The 14,793-nt window shown below is 35.2% G+C and overlaps 1 protein-coding gene across 3 annotated transcripts in view; it reads left to right on the top strand.

The window, feature by feature from the left end:
- Window positions 1–14,793, top strand: part of LOC310879844 (uncharacterized protein) — a 796,982-nt gene that overhangs the window by 333,175 nt on the left and 449,014 nt on the right. The gene's annotated exons all lie outside the window — the stretch shown is intronic.

Raw genomic sequence — 14,793 nt, 5'->3', positions numbered from 1 at the left:
TGAATTAACTGATTTGTTTTTCAACTTATAAAATCCTATCTTCTCCAAAGATCTTATTGCACAAAAGTCAAATGACTTGACTTTCTTATATGTAAGTTTATGAGCTTTACTATTGGAACTGGTTAATTTATGTCTTAAAGAGAAAGAAATGGTCAAACCCCAGCAAACAGTAAAGAATAGTGAATAAGATGGTATTTCCTTGATTCCAAGAGATATTCTGGGAAGTAGAGTGAGGTGACTGTTAGTTACAAGGTTTTTCTCCTCCACTGACAGCCAAAAAAATAATAAATAAAATAAAAGAGTGAAAATTTTGAGATTTTTAAAGGGAAGAAAAATAATAGCCACAGTAAATGCCACACTACAAAGGTAGAGCTGTTCTGCTCAATTTTTATGCTATGGAAAAAGCCATAAATATTTTGCCTTTTTAAGTATTTTTTAAGTAACACCCAAATACACAATTTTCTAAAAAATGATGTTTGGTAGCATTTCTTTGTATTTTGCCTCTAAGCGGCATCACGTCATGGCACTCATTACTTGTGTAGGATGCCAAGGTGATGACAGATTTGATGAAAGGATTTAAGTGGTAGGCCACTCTCTCAAATATCACCGAAAAATAGTGCTATATATGTGGCCCTATCTACTGTTTCACAAGAGACATCTAACAAATGTACAATATTATATAACCAGTCCAACTGGGGTGGGCCTTTCACAGCTTACTCCTGATGTACTCTTTTCTTGAAAACTTAAATATAAATTGCTGAATGAAACTGGGGCATTTTCACCCCTTCTTCTGCATATCATTGAGTCATTCATCAAAATATATTTCTAGGAATCAGCTGGTTTTTCTCACCTGGATGCAAATTACAACAAAGTAATAATTTTTTCTTGCTATTAAAGCTTTTGAAATTCTGTACTGATTGCAGTTGTGCCTGCATGGCACAGTGAGATGATGAAAATTCCTTCCTCAAGCCCAAAAGAGGAGAATCCTTCCTGTGCTAATGATGTATAAGGTTTCCTTCCATATGCATGTTTTTTAATCATATGTGAAGGTGTCCTTATGTGCCTTCATATGGCACATCAAGCTACCATACAGGACAGGCTTCATAGGGTCCTAAAGAGCATTTTCTTGAAACACTGTCTTCTGTTGTCCAATGGTTTGTCTCATCAGAGACTTCAGAGAGAAAAGTTATTGCCTCTTGCTATCGGCTGGTATGACCCTGTGTCTGTTTTGTATGTTAGCAGCAGAAGGAGGGCAGGACCACAAATACTAAGTTCAAAATTAACAGGAATAATATTAAATTATGAAAATATGTTAGAAGGGGTAGGAATTCAAAAATAAAATGTGTTCTACCTTCCTTCAGCTCCATGTGATGGAAAAACAACATAGGAGAACTGAAGCACACTGCTCCAGACCCATCCTCTCACTTCATCCTCCTGTTTTGTTCCGTTCTCTCCAAACATAATGAAATTTAATTTTCTGCAAAAATTACTGTTTCTTATTCAAAACTTCTGGCTGCTGAGCTTATAGGGGAGATGTTAATGTAATGTAGAATCACACAAGGGTTCTCAATACTTTTTCATGTCCTTCATTTATTTCTGTCTCTCAACATGCACATTATCTGCATAACAATCTTATATCACCACAAAATATACACCCACCTCTGTTATGAAATTCACATATCTTCTTCTAGCCTTATTTCTCCACTGTCTCTCATCTCAGTATACAAATTTGTGAAGTCGGATTTCATGTCAAAAATCCAAGAGATTAAGAGGAGTTTTGGCAAGAAAACAAAATAATCATGGCATTTATTTTGGATATCAGAACCAACTCAGGTTGGTTTTTGAGTTTGGTGTTACTTGGTTTTGTTGTTTTTTTTGGGGGAGTGGGTATCAGTGTCATGAAGTATAGTGCTTTGGATCAAATAATACCATGACACTGAATTCCCATGATGTCGATCTACAACTTTGTTGTTCCATGTATTCCATTCATTACTGAAAAGATTTGTTGTTATCCTGATATTAATATACCTTTAACATTAAACAAGTATTATCTCTTCTGAAAATTGAAAGATTTTATAATGTGTGCGAGGTTCTCTTACTTAATTCTAATTATTGTTATTTTGAGTTGAAAGAAAATTTATGCCACAATGACACTATTCAACCAGTGTTTCAGAAAATGTAAGCAAGTATCTATCAGAAAAATACATCTTTGTGCTCCTCACAGCAGCAACTTTCATTAGAGAGCAATGGCTTGGTAAAGATCAACATGAACCCTTTTCCTGTGGGACCTATTTAGACATTAGCAAATTACAATGCACTTAACTAGACCAGAGTCTGCCTGTACTAAGAAGTTAGACATGCCACTATAAATAAGTTATTTAAGATAAAAGCCTTTTATAATGTAATAGATCTATTTAATTTTTCCTTCCCTATGTCACTGTAGCAAGAGCTACTGTCTGCATACTAAAATGCTGAGAACCGTTGACTATTCTTTTGCTTTTTTACTGCAGTTGAGTAAGTGGAACTCTACAATCCTGAAATTTAACCTACAAGTAGCGCCTATTTCTAAATGTAACAGAAAATATCTGCCTTTGACTGTTGTGTCAAATGCCAAGGGCTGAAATTTTCTAAGTTTTTCCCCAAACCTCAATATATGATATTATGTATTTGCCTTTTATCTAAGTCTTACCTATACTTCTTTGAGTCTTCTCACCTCAAAAGACCAGTGTGATAGGCTTTCTTAATGCACATCTGTCAAATCAGGAGTGTGAAGGGGAAATGATCCAGTGAAATATTTTGCTTTTCGTATCCTACCTTCCTCTGTAATTAAAGACAATTCTGAAATGCAACAGTTTAATACAAATGCTTTCTCTCTACTCAGTTGTTAAGCATAAGAAAAAAAAATGCAACCATCTGTCACGATTATTAGACGTCATCATGATTTGTGCCACAGTTCTTTGAAGTACTGTAGCTTATATATGTCAATTTATATGGTGTGATCCTTTACAAACTCAATATATACATTTTGTACATCAGTGTCTCAAGGGAAGGCTGTTTACTTTAATGGACATCCCAACAACTGTTAAAAACACAACTGTAATATCAAATGATCAATGCTTAACTGAAGCAAGACATAAAACTCCAGAAACGTTGTTACAGGTCACGTTCTACTTAATTTGTTTTTTTGGTGGTTTGTTTATTTGGTTTAATATTTAGCATACCCACTTGATAGTTCTGATTGTCATTGGATGTGATTTGGAATAGTAGAGACTTGTGCATTTCTACACCTACAAAAATGTCTGTCAAAATCTGCTCTCAAAAACATGCAACATTTAAAGAATGACTGGTATAGTAAAAAAAAAAAAAAAATCACTTTGAAAATTAATTTTGCTATGCCCTGGTTATGGTAATTGTTCTCCCTGCATCTCAGACTGCTCCTGCTGTGATAGTCCATTGTATCCTTCCAAATATATTGATTTAGAAAGCCTTGGAATGGGATAGTGCTTTTCCCACTTATTTATGTTTTGTTCATTGCAGTGAAGGTCTTGCTCGGTGATTGGTGCTAGATATTCTGCAGTACTAAAACACTAAGTTTCCTCCTCCTGAACCCAAGTTCTTGAAGAAATAAACAACCAAATAAAACACTTGAGAATATTTTTTCTCAAGAAATGATTGGGAACTTCTGGACCTTAGTATTTTGAAAATTACAAAGCAGGCAGGCTCCACACCTTCTGCTTCATGGGCTTGTATAATATTTTAGGAGTGCAAGGATACTAAAGTTTGAACAGCTGGGATGGGCATTTATTGCTAAGCATGATCAAGTCCTGCCATAGTGTTTTTTTGTTTGTTTGGTTGGTTGGTTTGGTTTTGTTTTGTTTTAATAGAGCATTACAGCAAAGCTATCTTTTCTTGTCAAAATACATTGCTGTCAATACTAAGAAGTTTTTGACTTTATATACAGTATTGTACAGTAATAGTGTTATTTCTGTGTGAAATTAAATGACTTAAATAATGCCTACAGGATCCAATCTATTATTATAACATTGTTCATAATAGATTCAATAATTTTGTATATTATATGATAAGTATATGATAATTATATGATAAGATTATATGATAGATACTAAAACAACACCATTTGATTAGCTTTCTTCTGAAATGACTTGTGGGGTAAGTTTTGTAAATATATATGTATGTTAGTTTGTGTCAGGCTTTTTCTTGTACTTCTGCATTCTTGTTTGAGCAGTTACATGAAACTCCTTCTGGACATCAAAAGATATTTTTTTTTGTTACTTCATAACTGTTTTCACAGAGTGTAGAATTGTTTTTTTGTTAAAATGATTTAAGCTGCAGTCTGTACATACGGCTGCATACAGCTGCAGCTGTATGTATAAGGGATTTTTATTACTATGAAAAATATATAGTAAGGTGTTATTTCTTAAGCATATATATATTATATCTCAAGCATATAAATGTATGTCTGCTTTTAACCCAAACCTTTTTTTTTTCTTTGAAGATAAGCTGAAACACAATTTCAATAGGTAATAACAGACTCTATTTCTGCCTTTTATCTGTTATTTCACTAGCTAAAGCTATAAGCATTTAAGCAGTTATCCCCTTTAAGCAGTTATCACTTTTTTTTTTTTCCAGAGGTTCTTTTTTATTGTTATGACTATGATTTGAGTACCGTAATTTTAAAGCAGGAACATTAAGGTCATGAAGAATTAATTTCGTGAATATTTGGTCAAGTAGAATTATATAAAAATATACTTTCTACAAATTTTGATATTCAGTAAAGTCAGAAAATTAGTACAACATCAAAAATAATCATAATGAAATTTCAGTAGAATTCTGATAGAAAAGTATTAGTTCTTTTGTCACAGATGTTATAGACTTGCTTCTGCAATACATAAGCAAAAATCCAACCTTACTCCAGAAATTCATTGAACCACATGAGACATTGTTTGAAAATAAAAGATTAAGGTTTGTATCTTTGAATGCAAAGATTCTTTTGAATTAGATGAATCTTCTTTGCATTCCTCTTATCATTGTAATAAACAATTTACACTAGATAGTGTATCAGGGATGTCTTTTCCTTACCATTAGCCAGTAAATAATTAAGAGATCCGTGGGAATTGTGGATTTAAAGTTCTCCTTGCAGGCTTTGGCATTATTATTATTTTTTTTTAAACCTGGAAAATTTGTCCTAGAAGTATTTAAAATGTTTATATACTTATCCATCATTTCAGTCTGCTTGATCAACCTGTACAGATCAACCCTATAGCGCATACATGAATATGTCAATTCTCTAATAAAGTATTGAACTGATTTTTTTTTAATGTACTTCTGGACATGCAGTTGAACATATGCTTAAAGTATCAGATGAGCATATGAGTGTGTGTTACAAAGCAGTAACTTACGGCACAGAGAGGGGGCCCACAAAAGACATCAGCTAAAGTGAGGAAGTAGTCAGCACTACAGGCAGCGAACTTATGGAATTTGTTGCCACAGGAGATGGTAGAGGCAGGGAGAGCCAGGAAGGTCAAAAGAGAGTTAGGCAAATTTGTGGATATGTTCATAAATGGATACTAAAGAGGACTGGCAGAAAAGTACTTTCTACTGCCCCTACTCCAATGACTGTTGAGGGAGAAAAAACAAAGGATTGCAGGACGTAGCTAAGCTTATGTGAGTGCCATAAACAGCATCTTTTATCACTGCTGCAGCTGGAGATACATTACTAAACTAGACTATTGGCTTGACCCAATAGTGCATTTCTTATAAAGTGGCTAAGTGAGTAAGAAACTGCTCCACCATATTCTATGAAGCAATGAACATGTGTTCATGACATTGTGCTTTAGTGTTTTGGCTCCAGGGCATTACAGACCAGATGATATCATAAGGAAAGAAATTAGTCATTGTTAAGGGGTAATGTTTTTAATCCTATATTTGAAAAGATCAAAAAAAAAACGGAGAGGAATTAAGCTACTAGTGGGAAGTTCTGTGGAGCTTTAGAGACTGCAAAAACCTCAGTAACAAGCTGATCGAGCTGCTGTTGCTCAATGTAGCCCCACCTAGATGGTTAAGCGGCTGTTACACTGTAGTTTAGAGCTCCTTTAGCAAGCAGAGAAGAATTTTTTGAGAATGTCTCTCTCATCGGCCTTATTTTTCAGAATTAAATGTATTGGGCACTGCACAGGAATAGTATGGAATTAATGTAGCCACCCAAGGTCATCACACTGCAAGCAGCACATAAGAGAATTGGGGCCTCAGAAGAACATATGCAGTACTCTTTCGGATATTGCAGCTTGACTATATCTAAAGTCACAGGTGCAGCTATATGTTGTTTTCATTTTCAAAACTGCAGTAATATGGGTCTCAAAGCGCATATGAGTATACCAGCAAAGAATGTTGGGATAGGATAAGAGAATATGCATATCACAGCCATGTGCTACGTAATCACAGGCAGAAAGGCTTTTAGGTGGACACTCCTTTTCTGCAAGAGAGGATTAACAATATTGCTAACAGGTGATTTTCTAAATTGTTCTTACAGGTCTCTCCTAATGTGGGCTTTATAATCTCCGAATCCATTCCCCTGTTTCACTGCTACTATTTCTAGGACGGTTTCTTTTCTCCTTGGTATTTCTTTGACTCAAATGTTCCTTATTCCTTTGAAGGCTTTTTCTTACTACCAGCAGGTCAATATTTATTCCAGTTCTCGTACTGGTCTATTATAAAGCAAAGGTAAGGAGCGTTGGAAGCTTAAAAAGATGCAATTAGAGGAGAGTTTTACCTAGTCTCTACAGAGGCCATGTGAATAAAACAATGTGAATAAGAGGAAACATTCACAATATTTTGTGTAATCTTGCTTGCAGTCATGTATAAGACAATCAAATATTTCTCTAGATAAGGTAGAGGTGTTTTTAAAGTGTTGTTCTTTCAAACTTTTGTTAATATTTTAGACTATTACAAAACTAAAAGATCCAGAATATTTCAGAATTCAAAATGTGAAAGATCTCTGTTATATCTAAACAACAACATAACATGAAAATAAGGTAAAAAAAATCCTATTAGTTAATAGATAATTAGTTACGTATACAGATTCATTAGTTTTCCATAAAAACAAGGATGAAATGGTCCCAGTGTACTAAGACTAAATTAGAAGCATGGATCTGTAGATTGTTTTAATGGCCCCTTTAAATACTCACTAATTTTTGTTAATTAATTTGGAAATTTGCCTGATTGATCACTAATTACAAATGAACGACACTGTTAGATTAGTGATGGTATTTCTTGGACAAAGGAAAGTGGATTCTCAAGGTTAGTTCTTCTACAGTAAGCCAAACATTCCCTGGCACTCTGCAGCACCATTTGCATTTCAATTAGATTGTGGCTCAGTGCCACTGGTTACCATACCTTGTCTTCAGTCTAGTTATCCATTGACTGAAAAATAACAGCATTCTTTTTTTTTTGTTTTTTAATATTACTATCCTAAAAGCTGTTTTATTACATGTATTTTCTTATGTGTATTTTGTAGTGTATTAAACACAAAATCAGATGCTATAGTATTTTCTCTAGTTTTAAAGGGATAAAGCCCATACATTTGGCAGCTTAGTACCATGCGTAAATGACAACACATATGTTATTAATATCCTTTAAGAAAGCTAGTGATGACAGTGACAAATACCTTGAATGTTCCACTCACCTAAAATGAGAAGAAGCTAACTTAAATTTCCAGAAGTGAACTTTCTAACTTTATACTTCAGTGGTATCTTAAATCTGAATGTTTTGCTTCACTGATCCTTCATTAGTAGCAGAATTTTAGGGAATACAAATGCTTCAGATTGCTTTTCTGTCTTTCATTAAAAAATAATATATAAAAATAATATAAAAATATATATATAAATAAACAATGTCACATAACTGTCTGTTTCATAAGTACCTGCAAATTTTCTTTTTTTTTTTTTGTTGGTTTGCTACATCCATTACCCTAATCAATTTTTATACTAAAAATCAGAACAGAATAACATACTTAATTCTCATGTGAGGTAAGTGCAGCAAATAGAAGTTACCTGTATTTAATTTTGTTTGTTTGCTATCCTGAATTGGCCATGCCATATAGAGACAGATCTTCTATTGAACATCCCGGAGTATTTAAAAATATTTTTTTTCCTTTTTTTTTTTTGACAACCTATTTCAAAGACATACAAATAAAAATTGATCAAATTGACTCCCCATTTTTATGCAGTCTCTGTTCTTTTTGTCTTTCCACTTGCAGTTCTAAGATGTTTTGGATTCGAATGCTTTAATGGCCTCCTCTAGTTCTGAACTGAATAATATAGCAGTGTGCTAAATCAAAATCGGTGATCTAGTACAGAAATATGGAAACCTTTGGCAAATACAATAGAAGCAACAGAATTATTACTCTACAAAATTCCTCTTTTTGTTAAGCTAAATTAATATGGAATTTTATATTATATGTCTTAAGAATGACACTGTAGACTGGCAGTGGGGGTTGGCACCTGTCACCTAAAACAATAGGTAGGAAATAAATGCATTCAAATTATCATTGTACAGATTAGGCAGTGTCAAAGACAATGTCGTAATTCTTTTGTTAGTATTAAGAGCACATGAAAGACAAATCCAGTGAGACATTTTGCATGGAGTTCTCAAAAGTGATTGTAAAGAGCAAGAGAGAGTTTAGTGTCAGCGTGTTTTAGGGATGATATCGAGTACTTTCTGTCTCAGGTCTTAAGAGTGTACTGTGAATCCTGTTGTCACATGTTGATTCTTTCTTTTCTTTTACTGCATTTTATTTTCCTGGTTGTTGCTTGTATTTGATTGGGTTGTTTTAAGTTGCATTTTGATTGATTTGAAATGATGGGCTGCTCTCAGCATTGCTTTAACCACAGTCAGACCACCTCTGGTTATGCTCTTGTTAGATCTCAAACTAAGCAGATCCATGTGAATTATCTGTTTAATGAGAAACCTTCCAAATAAACTTCTTGTTACACCAGTTTGGGTAAATAGTGAATCATTAGACAGAATTGTGGGGTATGTCAGAATTGAACGGTTTTCTCACGTTATTTGCTCTGTGCTGGTAAAGATGTTGACATTCATGTGTGAAGAAAAATTATTTCCATTTAGAATAATTTAAAAAAAATCAACCTGGGGCTTTTTTGTGTGTGTGTTTGTATGTGCAAATACACCATATTTATCACAGTTTGCAGTTGCTTGTTTACTGGTTTGTTTTATGTTCCCTTCCTAATGTCATCAGAGTGCTCTGGGGAAAAACCTAAAACAGCAAACATCAAACTGACAATAGGCAGGATAAGTATTCCCAGACCTTGCATCATCTTAAACAACCACAATAAATAATTAAGTGCAGCCATAGCATCAAGCAAATGTTTGACCAAGAAGTGGTGCCTCACACTGCATTTTAAATGTCAGCAAAGTCCAAGTTCTGGTGAAAACTGCATGAAGCAAACTTAACAGCAGGGTATCTGAAAATTCTGTATTTCTGTACCAAGTGGAAACACTACACTGAAGCACAGATGCACTCAGGGGAGATCACTGACTGACTGTCCACATAGAGATTCTGTATTTGTAGGTGCACTAGAGTCCAAAGCACATTAAAAGCCATAGCTTCTTTTCAGTTCTCTTTGTAAGGGAACCACAATGTCAGGCCTACATAAAAAGAAACTATAACCATCTCTGCCCTGTCACTTTTCCCTTCCCTCTGCCTCCACATATAAGCATGCTCTTTCAGGTCTTATGGTCATGTGTGTTCCAGGTCCTGTGGAATAGGCATTTTGGAGTCCTGCAGAGAAACAAGGAGCTATGGGTTCCCAATTTCCAGCTGCTCTGGAGACTAACAAGTAATTATGCTTTGGGCCCCATAATTTTTATGTTGATGTTATTCCTTTTGCAAGCCTAAACAGTTAATGAACGGATGTTAGAAGCAGCCTGCCTCACTAATAATGTTACTAGTAGATCACCAAGTAATGCTCATTCAGAATCAATAAACATTAGAAATTCTTTTGTTTAGTCTCTGAAGAAGAATTACAGGTGTGAACTGTAAAAATATTAGGGTGATTCAGTATGTTAAGCAAACAAAAGTATACCTTGGTACAATCTTTGAGATGAGCACTTAAGCCCTACAGTGGGAGAAGATAGTAAGCCCTTTGCTATAACCAGCATTAACTTTGAAAATGAAGAAAGTAAACCTCACCTATTAACAGCATGCAGAGCTATAGAGTTAGAATACCCTTTTAAAATGACAGCTGCTTCTGGGATTTTAGTTTTTGTCTGTTCATGGATATCACTTCAATTATGAAGTGAATATTCTATTACAATTTAAAGTTACGCTAATGTCTTTAAATATTTCTCAGTTTAAAGTTGTGGTCACAAAGGGATTTAAGACATAACACTTTCTATTTTGATCTGCTTGACTCAGGTACTATAGTGTATACTGTGAAGTTATGTAAAAGCCTGGTTAGGTTATATGGATATATGAGCAAATTTTTGGCCAATGTAAATCAGCATAGACTTATTGTCAATAGAACTATATGGATATTTACCTCCTACTGTTCCAGTTTGTAGCATGGAATTTTGTAAAATTTATCTTTTGGAACTTCTTAATTGTGTGCTTCCAACTGTATCTTTAAAATGACAAGAAGAGAAGGGGAAAGAAAAGACCATTGACATAGCTTTGGCTTTGGGTCGGTTTAAATGAGGGTGTTTTAACTATGAATAATTAAATGGATAAAGAACAAAAAATATTTTAATTCTTCTGTAAGATACAGTGAAGAAAGCCTTTTCTTCTCAAAAATATGCGTTAGACGTTAGGGGGCTGTAGGGAACACCAAGGAGTTCATATCAAACCTCCGAATGCTGCAGTGAATCTGTTCCTGCTACAGGTGAAATGCTGTTCTTTCAGGTTATTGTGCTGTTCCTGTATTATTTATATGGGAAAAGTCAAGGACATTGATCCTTGGACATTTTAATATAGTTACAGACAGCTCTAGTTTCTGGATATCATATTTAAGGAACAACTTCCATGATATGTCTGAGTTTTACTGGTCTAGGTTTTTAGCCTTCAAGGATTTCCTAGCACCCAAAGAGTAGTTGAAATAATCTTGTAAGTATTGTAATCTTGGATAGATAAGATTCTTGGCAAAATTACATATTTAGGTTCCAATGGTGCATATCTTAAATTAGGTAACCTTTGTGAATCTTAGTTGGTTGTTATTAAATGTCAGACTTAATGTCCAGTTATCAATAATAATAACAAAAAGGCACTCTAGATGTTACTTTGCATGCTGGTGTAGATTTGGCTTTAATAATGCACTGATACTGTTTTCTAAACTACTTTTGTAAGGTTTACTTTATAGTACTTAAAATTTTATTAGTGGCTGTAGGCTACACATGGATTATGGTCAGTGACAGAATTAAAATGTGTATTCTGGGGAGAAGCAATTACCCTCCCCAAACATCTTTAAGTAATCAGTGCATTATTTCTGTATTTATGTATATGACTGTCTCTCCAGGTGGTCAGAGTCCAGCTGGATGTTGAAGGTGTACTTTTACAGTGCAGTACTTTTTAACCAAAGAAATAATATCATCCAGATTTTGGAATTATCCAAATATCTTGTTTTAGATGTGTGGGGTTTTTGTTGTTGTTTAAGATAAATCTTTTTTTATAGAAGATATCTCTGTCTCCAGTGCTTAATGAGAAATTGTTTATGGATGTGAATAAGAAAGAAATATATAATCATTTCTGTATTATACTTACAAAATACAAAGTCTTTATTGTCTCTGATCTTTGAAACATAGAATAAAATCATAGGATCATCTAGGTTGGACAAGACCTTCAAGATCAAGAAGTCCAACCATCAACCTGACCTGCTCAGTCCCTCCACTAAACCATGTTCTTTAGTGCCATGTTCTCCTCTCTCAAATGCCTCTAGGGATGAGGTCTCCACCACCTCCTTGGGCAGGCTGTTCCAAGGCTTGACCATTTCTTCTTCCCATGAAGAAATTCTTCCGAATATCCAATCAAAACTTCCCCTGGTGTAACTTGAGACAATTTCCTCATGTCCTATTTCTTGTCACTTGAGAAAAGAGACTGACACCCTCTCTACTGCAGCTTCCTTTCATGTACATTGAGGACGATAAATTCTCCCCTCAGCCTCCTCTTCTCCAGACTAAACAGCCTCAGTTTCCTCAGCCACTCCTCATAAGTCTTGTTTTCTAGTCTCTTCAACAGCTTCATTGCTCTCCTCTGCATGTGCTCGAGCAACTCAATATCCTTCTTGTAGTGAGGTGTCCAAAACAATATTTGAGGTGTGGTTTTACCAGTGCTACATACAGGGAGGCAATAACTTCCCTAGTCCTGCTGGCCACACTATTTCTGATGCAGGCCAGGATGCCACTGGCCTTCCTGGCCACCTGGGCACACTGCTGGCTCATGTTCAGACGGCTGTCAATGAGCACCCCCAGGTCCTTTTCTGTTGGGCAACTTTAAGGCCACTCTTACCCAAGGCTGTACTGATGCATTGAGTTGTTGTGATCCAAATGCAAGAGCCAGCACACCTTAGGTCTTAGGATTTCTATACCAGACCTAGTAATTAAACATAAGGTACCACATTTCAGAGATCATGAACAGGTACTGTGATTCCAGTACTGTATTAATAGACTTCTAGAGATAAGTTTTCCTATGTCTGCTTTAAAATTTAAAATATGTCATGAATCAGCCAATTCATCTCTTACCAGGTATTAAAATCTGAGGGTTGTTTTATATGCTTCCGCATTTTGCTTCTAAGTTGGTGAGTCAAGAGTCAAATTGTAGGATATTCCTATACTACAAAAAAGGATGAAACTGATGTTACTAAAAACCAAAGTCTTTATGAAAACTTCAAACCAATTTTGCAAATAAAGGAGCTTGAATAGTTCAAAATTTAAGTACATCCTTTTCCAGAAAACATTATGTATATTGCTGTCTCAGTATAAATAAAACATAACTAAATTGTTGGGTGCCTCTTAAACATTTAAAGTTTCATGTATTTTTACTGATTACTACATAAAATATCAGAGATGACAGCTGGGCACTTTTTATTTGTTATTACTTTGTTTTTATTTGTTATCTTCTCCTGTAAGTTGTATTCTGTAAATTTACTTTCAGTAAATATTTGTACAGTGTCTGTTAATTACAGCCACTGCATGGGCAATGATGACTGAGACAATTAATAAAATATGTGCATAACTTGATGCATTTCTACAATTTCTCCAATTTGGTCCATGTTCATCAGGGCCTGACACATTCAGTGTTCCTGAACTCAGTTTCAACTACTGAAGTATCCCTTAGCGTAACGGAATTGGTTCTTCAACATCCTGCCTGCCAGAATAAAAGTCCCGGGAAACAGTGTTAAGCCAGGACTTCCTCATGCTCTAGCAACTCCTGGAAGCCACAGGCTTCTATCTAGAGTCATGTTCTTCATAAACATAGCATACAGCCAGTCAAAGATTATGCATTCATATTCTTCCTCCCAAAATACCCTCTGCCCCCAACTGTATCTAAATTATCTCTTCCATTATCAGTCATGAATGTCATTGATGATATACTGCCATTTCAGACAAAATCAATGGCTGTCGTGCCAAAGTCAGAAATTAACTTTGCTTTTATTATTGCTGCAGGCAATGACTGGCGGGAGTGGGTGGGAGTTATTCATGTGAAGTAGTCTCTCCTGGCCTCTAATATCAGACTGTGTGACTACTGCTCCAAGCTTATTTAAGTCCATGGTCTTTCATAGCGTGTGGACATCAGTATTTCTTGTCTAACAGCTACTGTAGTTCATATAGATGCTTTACCAATTTTTGAATCTTAGTATGTTTGAGAAGATATTGGGATAATGCCATTTGGCATTTTGGAATATTAGGCTATTCAGCATAGACAAGGCTAATTATTTTTTTTTTTATCACCTTCACCAACTTGTTTCTTATTGCCAGTTTGGGAGCCATCCATCATCTATCTGACATGGTTATTCAGCAAGTCAGAACTGATAAATCTGAATTATCTGGTCTCGCTTGTCAGCATACATGTCATCCTTGAACAAATGCAAAATCAATTCCAAACCAAAGGGTATGCTCCTGCCAACTGTTAACTATTGACTGCAGAATAAGTTACATGTTTCCTAGTGATTAGGAAACGTTGGCAAACTTCTTGACTCACGGCTTAGTTTGGGAATTAGGATCATACATATACTCTGAGGAGGCAGTGGGGTAAAGCACATAATGACTCTTGTATTGTGGTCTGAAACAATTTCTCTGCATCCTTCTTCCTTTTTCTTCATTGTGGAAAAAAAAAAAAGTGGTAAAAGTCTCCTTAACAGCTAATCAGAAAGTCCCTTTAAAGTATAAAATGGACAGAGGAGGGAGAATTGGACTAAAATGAACAATTCTATACTTCTTGGAGTACACATCTATAATGCATGGCCAGGCACAGGACTGACTTAGCAAGCCTTCTGTCCAGATAACCAGATCACCTTTTGAGAAGCCAACCAAGAGGCACTTTTCTTTTCTGGAGGCATTAACCTGTATCTGAAAGGAAGTAAAATCAGCTTGTCAAAATTGGCTGAAGCTAATCTTTTTGTACCAAAATGAGCTCAAGGTGGTTTAAAATCCTCAGTACTGCCAGATGCAGGTTTCCATTTCTCAGCTGGAACATATGCTTAGTCTGCCTTTAAGTCACTCACACTGCATATGCAAACTTGCTCGCAAGGTCATCCAGAAGAGCTA

The sequence above is a fragment of the Anser anser genome, assembly GCF_964211835.1.
Source record: "Anser anser genome assembly, chromosome: 11".
NCBI lineage: Eukaryota > Metazoa > Chordata > Aves > Anseriformes > Anatidae > Anser > Anser anser.
Note: the sequence above shows the minus strand (reverse complement) of the source record. Positions and strands in the feature narration are given on the sequence as shown.